Source organism: Amblyomma mixtum, chromosome 10 (assembly GCF_055824585.1).
Source record: "Amblyomma mixtum isolate Tamu chromosome 10, ASM5582458v1, whole genome shotgun sequence".
Lineage (NCBI taxonomy): Eukaryota > Metazoa > Arthropoda > Arachnida > Ixodida > Ixodidae > Amblyomma > Amblyomma mixtum.
In genome coordinates, this window is record NC_143021.1 from 159,807,380 (window position 1) to 159,821,967 (window position 14,588).

The following is a 14,588-nucleotide window of genomic DNA, read 5'->3' on the forward strand; positions in this document are numbered from 1 at the left end:
TTGCAGGTGGCGTTGCTGAGAAATGTTCAAATAAGGGCTCAAGTCAGCCTTAACTGTTCGACTAGGTCGTCCTGCAGGGCTGTCGCTGGACGTTGACAGCTAGCAGTGGACGGCAGGCACGCTGGCGATACTTTTCGCCAAGTGGCGGTATTCGGCACTAAACTTCGTAATTAGAAGCTGAGTTCGCTGTTTCTCCATGGCAACGACGCTCCGAGTGATGCAGAGTTGCTGGCTCAGCAGTAAAGACAGGTTTGCTTCTGCGATGTCGTTGAACGCGCGGGGGTTGTCGCATTGCACCGTTACAAACAAGCTGGCACGTGGTGGTAGAGGGATGTGGTCGTCTGACACCCGAAAAGCTGGCCTGCCTGGCGCACTGTCGTCACCTATGGTTCTCGGTGCGGAGAATGTCACCATGAGTTCGCGGAGGTCGATGCCAGCACCATTTTCGCGAAGAAATCGACGCTGAGGATTAGCAGATGATACCACAAATCTCTATCCGAGTGGTGCAGACAGCGAGCGACCTAACCACATGGTCACCAGCCGTCCGAATTTGTGGTCGGTGCCAGGGTGTCAGCAAGTTTCTCAAGGGAGTGGCAAGACCACGACTCATCACGGAGAAATCGCCGCCGGTACCTATAAGAGGAGTCACACGGCGGCTATCAGTGACGACTAGTTTTTCAGCGGAAACGAGTCAATTTCTGCAATGTGCGTCGTGGAAGGATCCGGAGACGTTGGTTAATAGGATCCGGAAGCGCTGGTTAATGTCTCTTAATGTTTCCAAAACATGCTTGATTTCGTTCCATCGTCGGCAGATGCATACTCCTTCTAAATACGGTCTTTCTGGTTCAGAAGTGTCGTCTGTCTCTCCCGGTAAGTACTTGGTATTACTGTAACGCAAAGCCTCATGAACGTCGCTGACGAGGCTAATCGTACCCTTGGTTTCATACGGCGCAATCTACGATTTGCTACCCCACTCATGAAATTATTAGCATACCTAACTTTTGACCGCCTTAACCTATAATACGCTTCAGCAATATGGGATCCTTACCAGCCTAACCTATGGCAGAAGGAAAAGCGGGGTCGCACAGCTGGCTGCTAAGCTAGGCAAGATGCCACTGGGAACCGTGGCCTACACTGATGCCGCGGTAGGCACGCTAGGAGACACCGTCTCCGTAGCCGTCGGGGACACAGGCAGAACGTTAGGCGCTGTAAGACACCTTGAGCAATAGCGATTGCTCTAACTCAGCCAGGTACCAAATACGTAGTAAGCGACTGCAAAGCCTCAATTTATTTGCCTCAACTTTATTTGTACCTGCAGTTGGGCGCTCGCGCGCCCCGACGAGGGCCTACGTCGTCTACGAGGCTGCCGTTACTCGGCGCGGGTCTCCGCTCGCCGTTGCCGGCTCGCTGGGTCCCTGCCTTTCGAGCGCCCCGAGGACCTGCTGGACGGCCCATAGCTGTTGGTCATGGTCGTTGCTCTTCGCTGCTGCCTCCAGCCGGGGCGGGATTGTTCCTGATCTTGCTTCCTTTGGATTTCTGATGCAGTCCTACAAGATGTGCGTCTGATCTGCCGGAGGCCGCCCACAGGCTCGCCCGCTCCGCTTTACCCAGGGGAGCCGTGGACATCTCATACGAATTCAGCACTAAAGAGGAATCCAATACCTTTGTTGAGGTATTAGGCGGGGTCGCAGCGGAGCACCACAGAAAGACGACCAGCGTGGCAGGCTTCTAGTTCCGGACTGCGCGTACCGGGCGTGCGCTCCGAGCACGCGCTGTCGTTCTTTATTTTCTTTTGTCGCGGGAACGCCGATCTCAGCGCCTGCGCTTTATAGCGTCGCCGGGCGCTACAGGGCCCCCCGCCTAGACGGAACGTCGGAATGTACGTGCCGACGGGGCAGAGATGGAGTAGCCACGGCAGGCAAGCAGGCAGCTAGAGTAACAGTGTCCCCACGGGGTCGCTACAAGGTCCGGTAAGTTCAGGTCAGAGGCCGGGAAGAGCAGTCGGGTGGAGTGCGGCGGCTCAGGGGGACGAGCCTGGCTGCTGCGCAAGGGGCGAATGATGCAGGGTGCCGAGCTGACAATGGACATGAGGGCAGGGAAGACCATGGTCGGGCCGTCACCGTTTGCAGTGCTGCCCGCGGACACAAGCGTCATCGGTGCTGGAACATTGCAGCTGATGTCGATGGGGATCCGACGCGCCGTGTACGCGGTCACAAGCACAGGAGCGGCCGAAACGGCTCCATGGACTGACAGCAGATGTGGGACCGTCGACACAACGGTGACAGCTGTGACGATGCCGGAGCAAGTTGCTGGGCTCAATCCCAGGTGCTTGGCGGAAACGGGAGTGACAGTCCGGAGCACCTCGCCAGTGTCGATGCGCGTGTGGGCATGGTCGGCTGTTGGTGTCTGCAAGAAGGTTGTGGCAGTGACAGGCCGTGTAATTGAGACTACTACGTGAGACGGCTGGCTGACAGCAACAGGCACAGCTGGTGGGTGGACAGTTGCTGCACTACTCGGTGTGGGTAGCTGGACCATTCGCTGTTGAAGGTGACTCAAGTCAGGCACCAAAACAGACGCTTGCTGCGACAGTGTCGAGCTGCCAGGGTCAGACTCCGAGAAGCGAGTGACAGTACTCAGGGCTTGGGGTGGGGCCTCTTGGGCAGGCGGCGTGGCAGCCGGGGTAGTGGGGCTGGTATCTGACAGATGCTGCGGTGGCGGCTTCAACCTCACAGCAGAGGCCTGCAGAGCTGGTGACGGTAGTGACGAGGTAGGTGGAGATGCCGGAAGCCTCGGCACGGCTGCTGTTGCAGAGTCGTCTTTGGCTGCAGGAGGCTCTGGCGACAACGCCACTGAAGCGCAAGGAGGCAGAGCCAGAGACGCGGGTAGGAGAGTAGTGGGAGCAGGACGCGAGGCGGAGCTCGTGCGGATCCCACCTGGTATGGCGTCGAGAGAGACAGCCGGGCTGGAGACGCTGGACGGGAGTGGCGGCGATGCGGCGCGGGGCTGCTGAGGCGGGCCGGGTTCTGATGAAGGCTGAGTGGGCGCGAGCGAGGCCGGTGCAGGGCCAGAGGCTGGCGGCGGCGAAAACGGGTCCGCTGCGTCGTAGAGCGGCGGCGGAACGTAGTAGGCGCCGAAGTCGGCCAAGACGGCCGCACGCAGCGCATCGTATGGCCGGCCGCCGAAGACAGAGTAGGTGAGCCGACGCAGGAGGTCGGGCGGGAGGATGTCGCAAAGGACTTCGTGTTTGAACGGCTGGATGGTGATGCCGTTCAGGTACATCGCAGCCTCCAGTTGGGCGAACCACCCGCCGACGCCTGCAGGCCGGAACGCCGGGAGCGGCGGGTCGAAACTTGGGTGCTGCCAGTACGCCATGCTGGAACGCCGCTGAGATAGAAGGCACGGTTCGCCAGGTCACCACTGTTGAAGATTTGCGGGGTCGCAGCGGAGCACCACAGAAAGACGACCAGCGTGGCAGGCTTCTAGTTGTTGTTGTTGTTGTTGTTGTTGCCTTGGTGGCATGGCACATACCCAGGACGGGGGATTGGCCAGGGTTCAGTGAGGAGAGCCCAAAGAAGGCAAATTGGTACCAAGCTAATGGATAACCTTTTGGGGCCAAGCTAATGATTAACTTTGGGTACGTATTGCGAGGAATTAAAGATGGAATTATGGATAAAAAGAAATTACAGGAAGAAATGAATGAAAAAAAACCGGCATAAAGATTAGAGAACTGAATACCAGAAAAATTCTGAAGGATTTTGCAATGCGGACATTTTGGGTACCATTAGCAAGGGAACCTGCCGGTAGCAATTATGTAATTGTGGAGTGCGCGTGCCGGGCGTGCGCTCCGAGCACGCGCTGTCGTTCTTTATTTTCTTTTGTCGCGGGAACGCCGATCTCAGCGCCTGCGCTTTATAGCGTCGCCGGGCGCTACACCTTTAATAGCATCACAGACAATCGGAAAAAGAACAAAAGGATCTATCCTCCTCCGGATAGGTCGCTTACCTCGGCTGAGGCCTATGACTGGAGAAGACTCCAAGCTAGAAACTTCAGATCCCCGCTCTGGAGGAGCTGGACAGGAGGTGACACGAGGGAGGATGCGGAGGTGTGCGAGTTCTGCGGGCATACCGCTACACTCGAACAGATATTATGGAGATGCCCCAGTGCCCCAGGATATGGCATAATTAATAATGCAGAGGAATGGGAGACCATACTCAGAATTGCCGACCTTAGCATGCAACGATACGCTACCCGCCTGGCAGCAGAAGCTGCGCGACTATATCGTTGCTAGTCCGCCATCTGCGACGCTGCCCCTCCCCGGACGCCTGCGTGCGGACCCGGAGGGGCACGAGTCTTCTTCTGGCGGAAATAAAGTTTCATCATCATCATCTTCGAAACAATACAAAATCATGCTATCCGCTTTATTTTGTCCGATTATTCATTCTGCATAAGTGTGCTCGCTTTAAAATCTATAGCCAACTTACCCACCCTTGAAACACGACGAAATATTTCTCGATTGTGCCTCTTTCGTATGTTTTATCATTCATATTTAGGAGAATCAGTCATATCACATGCTTATCGCCTCTCAAGCTGTAGTAGTCGCCATAAGGCCGCCTACGCCCCCACCGCAAGAACTACAGCTCATTCTCGATCTTTTCCGTCAGGTCTTCTCGGGACTGGAATGATCAACCACAGGACGCCGTGCATCATATCAATGCCATCTGTTTTCAGAACGCTCAAGACGGCCGAGTCACAAGCTCCATTTTGGTTTCTTCGAGAACACGCCCACTCGAAGGCTGAATTTTTCTCAGCCAACTTGCGAAGCTTCTCATCTGGGGTCCCATCCAGCTTACCTGCGACGGAATCCAGAACACGAAACTAGGCCTCTAAATCGAGACCCACCATTTCCTCTTTTGCCATAGACCTCGGAATAAATCAGTACTCAAAGCTGTACAGAGCACAGGGAAGTGCGTCCGCTGGCCCCAGATTTTTTCAGCAACTTTGCCCCAGCAGATTTCGCCTTTAATTGTTTTACAGAGTATTTTACCTTCGCAGTTTTCAGCATAATACAGGGATGCTCTAAGGAACGTACCTAATGGAGTCACCACTGGTTCAGGAGGGAAGGGAAGATTTTTATGGTAGGATACAACTTAAAAAAAAGAATGTCGACAGAGACATCTAAGACTGCTTACGTGTGAGAAGGCGTCAGCCCGCCCGCTTGCATTGTGAACGCAGTCGCCACGCGCTGCCGCGTAATGTAACCCGTTGCCACGCAGCTGGCATTTCTACCTCCGCATGGCTCTACGTAGCCGCAACCGTGACCCCGTTGCACCCCTTCTGATCTGCACTCTGATCCGTGGTAAGGGTATCACGGGATATAATGCGCGCCTATGCAGAATTGATATTTCCTTACTTATAGCTCCCTCATAGCTCCGTGGGGGGTGGTGGGCGCTACAACCAGTGTAATTTGTGCGATCCAGGTTGCTCTTCGCGAGAAACCACACACATGCACGCACGCACACACATAGGCAGACGCGCATGGATTTTCGCTGAATGGTGCAAGTAAGACTTACGCCTTAAAAACCGCATTTGTTAACACAGGGCATCGTGCTCAGCATACTGTTTTGCTCCGCTAGCCAGTAATAGAAGTAAATAAAGCAGCTTTTTAATGTTTTAGTTGATTAATGCGAAAGCATTTCTAGGCTAGGTCAGCGGGGTTGTGTCACCAATACGTCTTCGCTAAACGTGTCCGCAGCAGTTGTGACGTTCTCTGAAGCGGTAGCATCAAGCGAGTGGTTGTTATCGAAACAGGATGATGTGAGGATGCTCTGCAAAAAAATATGTCTATAGAATGATTAGTTAATTAATTTGAGCTAAAAATGTCGAAAAACATCGAAATAGCGCGGGCGTCGATAAAGTGAGTGGACGGGAAAAATGCCGTGGGCGGCAAAATAGTGCAAAAATTGTCAAAAGAGGGATGAGAAAGGTTGAAAAGAAGCGAAATTTATCTGATATGTGATAAGTAATGGAACAAAAACTTTCCTTGACTTAGAATAATTAGTTAATTATCGACAAAAACCATTCGATCGTTGAATAGGCTGGACGGGGATATAGTAAGTGGACAGGAAAGCAAACACAGCGCCAAATTTGAAAAACCAAAATGGTTGATTGAGATAAAAGAAGGTATAATAAGAGTAAAAAAAATCTATCTTTGAATAAAGCAAAATATAATTACGTTAATTCGGTAGATAAATTAATTAAAACACAAAAAAAAACGATAAGGAGAGGCAGCGAGTGCCGAGGAGGCGTCAATGCTTTCGAATTCTCCCAATGCGTGTCGCAGGAGTGAACTCTAATTTGTTATTAGAAACGCCAAGTGACAAAACTTCCAGAGCTTTAAACTCTTTTCTTATGTTTCGCTTCTTGTTTAGGTGACAAGAGAAGTTTTAACAACGGACTTCGTTTTTTTTTTTTTTGCGGAGGAATTCTGTGCGGTAGTCCTGAATGTGGGCAGAGGTTCACTGCAGACTTAGGCTGTATCCGACTATAGTGGATTCGAAAAATTAACACTGGTTCGCAGATTTCGGCCGCATTCTCTTTATTTTATATACAAATGTACTTACCGTAGAGTGTACGCCCCGCATTTTTTTTGGGGTGCGGTGCAGAGCGCGTGCAATGCAAGTGATATGGTTTCTGTTAGCAAACATAGACTTGGAATTCTGGAATGCGGCTTTCATATATGAAGCTTGGTCAGTTGTTACGGCAGTCAGTCTTTCAAACTTTACCCCGCGGGCCACTATCTGTGGCAAGCATTCAGAAATTCACGCTGAATCATCCGACTTTTCCTTACTCTCAGCTGACACTCAGGATCGGAGGCCGACAAAATAATCCGTTCAGGTGAGACACAAGTACAGTAACAGCAAAACGGTGGTAGGGATCAGTTATTTTGTCCATTTGGAAGTGAGCGTCCGAGTCAGTCACTTTCGCTCGAGCGCTCTCAGTATTTTCTGGTAAATTCCTTTGCGGTTCGACTTTATCAGAGTCGCCTTGTCAGAGAGGTTCTGTCCAATCTGCTAAGGAATGAAGTCCTTGACCGATGAATCAAACAGCTTGTGGAATGGAATGTCGCGAGGTCGTCGCTGAGTGCACGCCGGCAGAGACAGCGGCTTTGCTCCTTACGGAAAAAGTCCTGAATGATAACCTGTTTCCGGTATTATTGTCTTCTTGTTTCTTCCTCTATTGATGTTGTGTTCACGTATGCTATTGGGTCTTGTTTTAATCGCACCGTCCTTCGATGAGATGATTTAGATGCTTCATGGATTTTCCGCTTACCACCGTGTGTCCTTCTTTTGTTCCGATAACTTCTTTTTCCCATTCTTTCAATTGTGCTTACAGAGATGCGATACCAACCGCTGTAACACGCAGTAGATTTGGAAGCACAGAATCAAAACACTGTATACCTTTGGGATCGAGCACAGGAAGCAACTTTATCTTGCATGAGAGGGACTTTCCGCCACTGTTCCCTACGGTTTTGGCTCACTTGTATTATCGCTCGGGGAAATCAAGAACAGAGATAGAGCTGCTGGAAGCATTTTCAGTCAGAAAGAACAAGCAGACAGGCTTAAGAGACCCTTCAGTTTTTTCACTAAAAAGGAGTGTCAATTTTTATCATCCTAAATACCTTTCCACCGCCTTGTACCGAGCAGCACGCCAGAAGAAATGCAGATGTTGCTTTCTTCGTCTAAATGAGTCGATTATAAGTCCTATTTCTTGTACTGCACCAGTGTTCACTGCTTGCACTTCCTGTGCATTATGAATCAATTAGCTCAGCAATTTGCGGTCTTGAACCATGCATATTTCAAAATATTATTTACAACGTGTTGAAAGGGTTGGACAGAAACATTTGCTATCCGGGTGACATTATGGTCTTAGGCAAGGCCAAGAAAGAGCTCTTCAGCAATTTAGAAGCCGTGTTGTCAAGGTTGCTAGAACGTGGTGTAAGCATCAGATGTGATAAGAGCTCGTTTTTTCAATGACAGCTCCGTCATCTGGGCACCTGGTGTTCGCACCATTGGTGTTTGCGCACTTTCTGAAACGATATCGGCACTATTTATGCGCCTGCTTCAAAGGCCCAGCAGCAATGGTAGTCTTTCCTCTGGTGGTCAACTATTATGGCAAGTTTGTTCAATGTTTTTTGACTTTGGCCTAACCGTTCTGCAAGCTCCTATACACAAACAACTGAGTGGACGTGGGATGAGCCCTGCTAGCTTGTTTTCAAGGATATAAAAACCGCTACGCTTTGCCCTCTTTTCTCCCCCGTTATAATCCGAGACGACCCCTTAAAAATGCCTGCGATTCGTCACAGTACAGCATAGGCGCGGTTCTTTTTGCAGGAATAGACGAATGGATCTGTTCGGACCGCTGCGTACGCATCCCGCATATTACCAAGCGCCGAGAAAAACAACACTGACATAGAGAAAGTAGCCCATGCCCTCGAATTCGTCGTAAAAAGGTTTCATTTCTACGTCTACTAAAGGTTCTTCAAACTTGTAACCGACTATAAACCAATCCAAGCGATTTTCGGCCCGAAAACGGGGATTCCCGGGATGGAAGCTGCGCGCATGCGGCGGTGGGCAATAAGGTTGTCAGCTTACAACTACCCCTTTATATTTTAAAAATCTAACGATAACGCAGAAGAAAACCGCCTGTCGTGGTTTCCGCCTGAAAGCAGGGAACAGGAACCGCCAGAAGAAACCGCGACTATTCACTGCGCTTTAATAGATGCCGTCGCAGACCAACACGCAGCTCGTGAAGCAAGGGGTGGCCCTTTACTAAGCAAAGTGATGGACTTCACAAGTGCTGGTTGGCCGTAGCACTTCGCTCAAAAGGACTGAAAATCTTTCTTGGACAAGCGTTTGGAGCTCACCGTACAACAAGGGCATTTGATGTACGGCATGAGGGTAGTCGTGCCGCCAAAACCCTGCGACTTCTTGCTTACAGAACTGCATCGGGATCTCCCGGTATCATGAGAAGCAAAAAACTCGCGAGGAGCTACGTCTGATGGCCGGCAAAGGAGGCGGACCTGCAGCATCACGCAAAGAGATCCCAGTAGTGTCAGCAGCAGTGAAAAGAACCACCAACGGCAGCTTCACCTCATCCTTGGTCATGGCAAAATTCGCCCTGGTTCGCGAACAACAATACGTCATCGTTGCTGTCGATGCACACTCACAATCGTCGGAAGTCTGCGTTCTGCAGAATAGTACGTCGCATATCACACAATCCAGTGTCTTCAATACATGTCGTCCCGTTTTGGCATACCCGATGTCATCGTGACCGATGACGGAGCTTCATCGAAGGCTTCGGTGGTTGTCATATAATAAGTGCCGCGTACCACCCACGGCCTTGCCGGAAGATTTACACAGTAAATGAAATCTACGTTGTTGAAAGACCAACCCGATAACTCATTGCACGCACCTTACAGAGGTTCCTGCTGACATACCGCGACACGCCGCGTACGACTGCGAGAGAGACGCCAGCGAACACTCGTGCCATTCGGACGTTTTCTTACTTATGTTTGCCTGCCATGTTTCCGTGTCTGCCTTAATCGCGCTATTTTGTTCCCACGTTTGGTGAACACATTATCCTTTATTGTAGTGATTTATTTTGTGTCACGTATTCTTTTTCTCTCTTTTCCTGTTGTTATTTCCGCGTCGTTTGTTCTTCTCTACTAATTTGTTGATACATTGTTTATCATGACTGCACGTTTCTCTTTTGTTTCCTTTGGTTATTAATGCACTGTATAGATTTATTTTTTTTCATGATCGTATGTTTCCTTTTGTTTCCTTTGGTTATTAATGCACTGTATTATATTTTTTTTCGCCCCCCTTACACAATGCCTAATGGGCCTGTAAGGTATTTCAAATAAAAAAATAAATAAAACTTTTCATACGTTGACGACTTTGCACAGTGCTCAGCGCAGTCAAGTCTTTGGTCGGGGGAACAGCGGCTTAGCAACAGATTTCAGATAAGCTGTAAAGAAGGGCGCGTGAGCGACTTTTTAGCATCCACAATCAGGCCCTCCTAATGAACTACAGGCGTCCTAACAAATGGGTTCCTGGCACAATCGTGAAGCAATGTAGCCCTGTGTCATTAAATATTCGAATTAAGACGAATTGTGAGGTTGTACATTTGGCGCCGTCATCTAGACCAGCTCCTTCAGAGCCTCGAAAGCTCAAAGCAGAGCGCGATGGATGACTTTGTACCAGATTTCGGGGATCTTGAAAGCGACATCGGGCAGCCCATGCGGTAATATACGGCCCTCCAAAGGAGCGGTGCTACCCAGAGAAGGACCGGCGACCCCCATGCACATATCACTCACAGCGTCATAACATTTTATAGCGTAGCAAAGGGCACTGTCCTCATCAGGAGGAAGATGATGTGTGTGCGTGAAACTACGTACACGTGTTACCGCGTACTCTATGCGCATGCGTGCTGTTCGCCTATGTCTCATCTGATAGCCAGTGCTTGGTTTAAAAAAGCAGGTTGTAGGGGCACATCACGCTCAGTAACGTAACCGGCTTGCAGCATGCCACGCAGCAGGAATAAACGTTCTTCGATGATTCGTCCACGCCGCCCAGTTCCCAGTTGCCAAAACTAACAAACTCTAACATTGTTTTATTACATAGTAAAAGGCGGCGTGAAGGACTTGAATAATTACAGACCGATCAGATTGCAGTGCGTAACCTGCAAGGTTTTTTTTTCCTGAGGTAATCGCTAATGAATGACAGCCACCTTAGATTCCGTCAATCGAAGGACCAGACTGACTTTCGTAAAGGCTACTTGAAAACAGATCATATTCACACCGTCATTAAGATTGTAGAAAAATCGCATAGTTTAACTAACCCTTAGATATATTTTGTTTGTTTGTTTATTGGGGTTTAACGTCCCAAAGCGACTGAGACTGAGAGACGCCGTAGTGAAGGGCTCCGGAAATTTCGACCACCCGGGGTTTTTTAACGTGCACTGACATCGCACAGTACACGGGCCTCCAAAATTTCGCCTCCATCGAAATTCAGCCGCCGCGGCCAGGATGGAACCCGCGTCTTTCGGGTCAGCAGCCGAGCGCCGTAACCACTGAGCCACCGCGGCGGGCAACCCTTATATATAGCCACCGTTGATCACGAGACAGCGTATGACGTAGTCGTAACCTCAGCTGCCACGATAGTGTTACGTACCTAAGATGCATTAGAGGGATATGAAAAGTTACCGAAAAAAATGTCAGGGTTTTAACTTGGTCAAACATATTAGTGCGAAAGCATTGCCAAATCACCACGTAAAATTTTGGCAACTACCCGGGTGAAACCTGCAGATTGTCATGGCGTCGGCCGCGCTCAATTATGGTTATACATCGATATTGGTCCAAATCAGGCTAGATCGAAATTTCACGGGTGGGCTAAATTTTCAGGGTGGCCCGGGCCAAGTTTGGTGTTTTCCATCATGCTGGGCGCGATCAAATTCGAGGACGGCCGGGCCAGATGCGGATGTAAATACAGTTATGCTTTTTTCAACTTTTAATTGACATGGAATTGATGTCGCTTGGCACGGCACACGAACAGCCCAAATGACAAGATTCCTGGTCGTGCTGGTGAGCGTATGAGTGCTTTCGCTATAATAGCTGGCATATGAGATTTAACGTCCCAGAGCGAGTCTGGATATGAGCGAGAACTCTGTAGTTGAAGGCTCCTGATACTTTTCAACACCTAGAGTTCTTTACCGTACACTGATATCACACTGCGCACGGGTCTGTAGCATTTCGCCTCCATCTTAATGCGACCGCCGCGGCCAAGAATGAGCTCTAATATCTGAAGTCGAAAGTTTGACGAAAACTCGTTTGCTCGGGTAGAATCATAAACAAAAAAATTAAAAATGGACGATGACCCAAAGATGACAAAGATGGCACCGCTTCCTGTACAAGAGCCTTGTTCACAATGATATGACAGAGGTAGTGGAACGGGATTAAACACCTTTGAAAAGAGGGCGCAGGGAGCGTTCATATAAAGGGGTTAGGTGGTTTCCAGTGTTGCGATTGAGGGTGTGATTAGTCGTTTCAATGAATAATGATTCCAGGTGTAGGCGACGGAACAGATTCTGTTCACTTGCCAGCACGTGTGCCCTGTCCCGTAGATGTCGTCGCTGGTTGATACGGAGCGTTGGGCGACAGCATTAGAGTTCACGTTTTCGTTTTCTACATTGTTACGATGTCATTTTGGGCGTCTTTTAATGTCAGCAGTCTCGCCGACGTAGACGCTCTCATAACCAGAACACGGGACGTTGAAAACAACGCCAGGGTACTTTACCTTGGGAGCAACGTTTGTGACGTTAACCAGCGAACGTCGCCGTTTTTCGTGTCGGGACATGGGCACCGTGAATCTTTAATGCACGCAGAATGCGAACCAAGGCCACGCTTATTCCGGTGGTGTCAGAAAAAAAGGAAAGGTGTCAGGCAGAGAGACATTATCTCGCCTATGCTATTCACTGCCTGTTTACAGGAGGTATTCCGTGGCCTGAAAGGGGAACAGTTGGCGATAAGAGTTAATGGAGAATACTTAAGTAATTTTGCGGTTTTCTGATGACATTGCTTTGCCACGTAACTCAGGACATGAAATGGAAAGCATGATCAATGAGTTAGACAGGCAGAGCAGAACGGTGGGGCTAAAAATCAACATGCAAAAAACCAAAGTAATATTAAACAGTCCACCAAGAGAACAGCACGTCGCAATTGGTGGCGAGGTGCTGGATGTAGTAAGAGAATATGTCTACTTAGGGCAGGTAGTGACAGCTGATCCGGATGATGAGAGGGAAATAACTAGAAGAATAAAAATTGGTTGGAGCTCATACACCATGAAGGCAGTTTACCAATATCCCTCAAGAGAAAAGTACTGAACCGCTGTAACTTACCGGTAATTATCTATGGGTCAGAAACGTGGAGGCTAACAAAGTGGGTTCAGCTTAAGTTAACGACAACGCAACGAGGTACGGAAAGAGAAAAATGATACGTGTAACCTTAAGAGATCGGAAGAGGGCGGAGTGGGTGAGGAAAGAAACGCGGGTTAATGACATCCTTGTCGAAATCAAGAGGAAGAAATGGGCTTGGGCAGGGCATGTAATGCCAAGGCAAGATGGTTGGTCCTTAAGGGTAACAGAGCGGATTCCAAGAGAAGGCAAGCGTAGCAGGGGGCGGCAGAAAGTTAGGTGAGCGTGTGAGATTAAGAATTTTAGCGGGGATACAGTGGCCGCAACTGGAGAAGGACAGGGTTGATTGGAGAGACACGGTAGAGGCCTGTGCCCTGCAGTGGGCGTAGTCAGGCTGATGGCGATAATGATGATGACACATTTAAACACTTTGCTTAACATAATGCTAACGCATGACCTGGTTCAAATAGTTAAGGATCCAACACGTGTGTAAGGACCTTGTCAATCTATGCTTGAAGTGATGTTTCTGCCCTGAATGCCAATGAATGTACTATTGCGGTTGTAGAAGGTACATCTGATCACCGGCTTATCAGTATTAATGTACATATAGTCGCTTCTACTCCATCTCAGAAACCTGTCAAGCATTCCTTTAAGCACTACTCACATGCAAATTATGCAGCCATAATAGAACATATGGAAACACACCTCACAGACTTTAATGACGATGACGTGATAAATATTTGACATCGTTTTAAAGATATGTGGCAGTTTTTTATTAATAGCTTTGTGCCTGATCAATACAAACTAGCTAACAAAAAAAAACCGTGGATGACACGTGAAATTATCCACATGACACGTAAGATAGAACGGTATAAAAAACGCTTGCAAATCGATCACATTAAAGAAATGAAAGAAAACCTTGCGCGTGCAGTACGGACCTCGAAGGAACGTTACTTCAATACAGTTTTACCAAACTTTATTGTTGAACAGCCCGAAAAGTTTTGGAAATAGTGGGAAAAAAGAAGCCCATACCCCAAATAGGTATCGTCGGATCAATCATTACCGACCACCGGGATATTGCGAGTCATTTCAATGATTATTTGCATAGTGTATTTTCTAATCCTAGCATTTTTTCTTCCAAGGACAAAATGTTTCACCCATCTGAAGCGAAATTTATTTGGGACGCTGCATATTTTCGGTATTATTAAACTTAAAATCTAAATCTTCATGTGGTCCTGACAACCTTGCAAACATTTTTTTGAAACGATGTGCTCAATGTATTGGCAAGTTCCTTGTAATTATATTCCGTGCTTCGCTACTTGCTGGAAAATTACTGGATGACTGGAAGAGAGCCAGAGTTGTGCCGGTGCTCAAGAAGAGGGAACGTTCATTGTTAGAAAACTACCGTCCAGTAACACTGACATCCTCATGTTGTAAACTAATTGAACATATTGTTGCGAATCAGATTAACGAATTTCTGGATAAGCGCTCAACACTGTCTAATGTTAAAAAGGGGTTTAGAAAAGGCTTTTAACAGTAACAGAACTAATCACTGTAATACATTCACTCGCGACATATCTTGATAAAATGTTCAAATTGACGCTGTATTTCTTGATTTT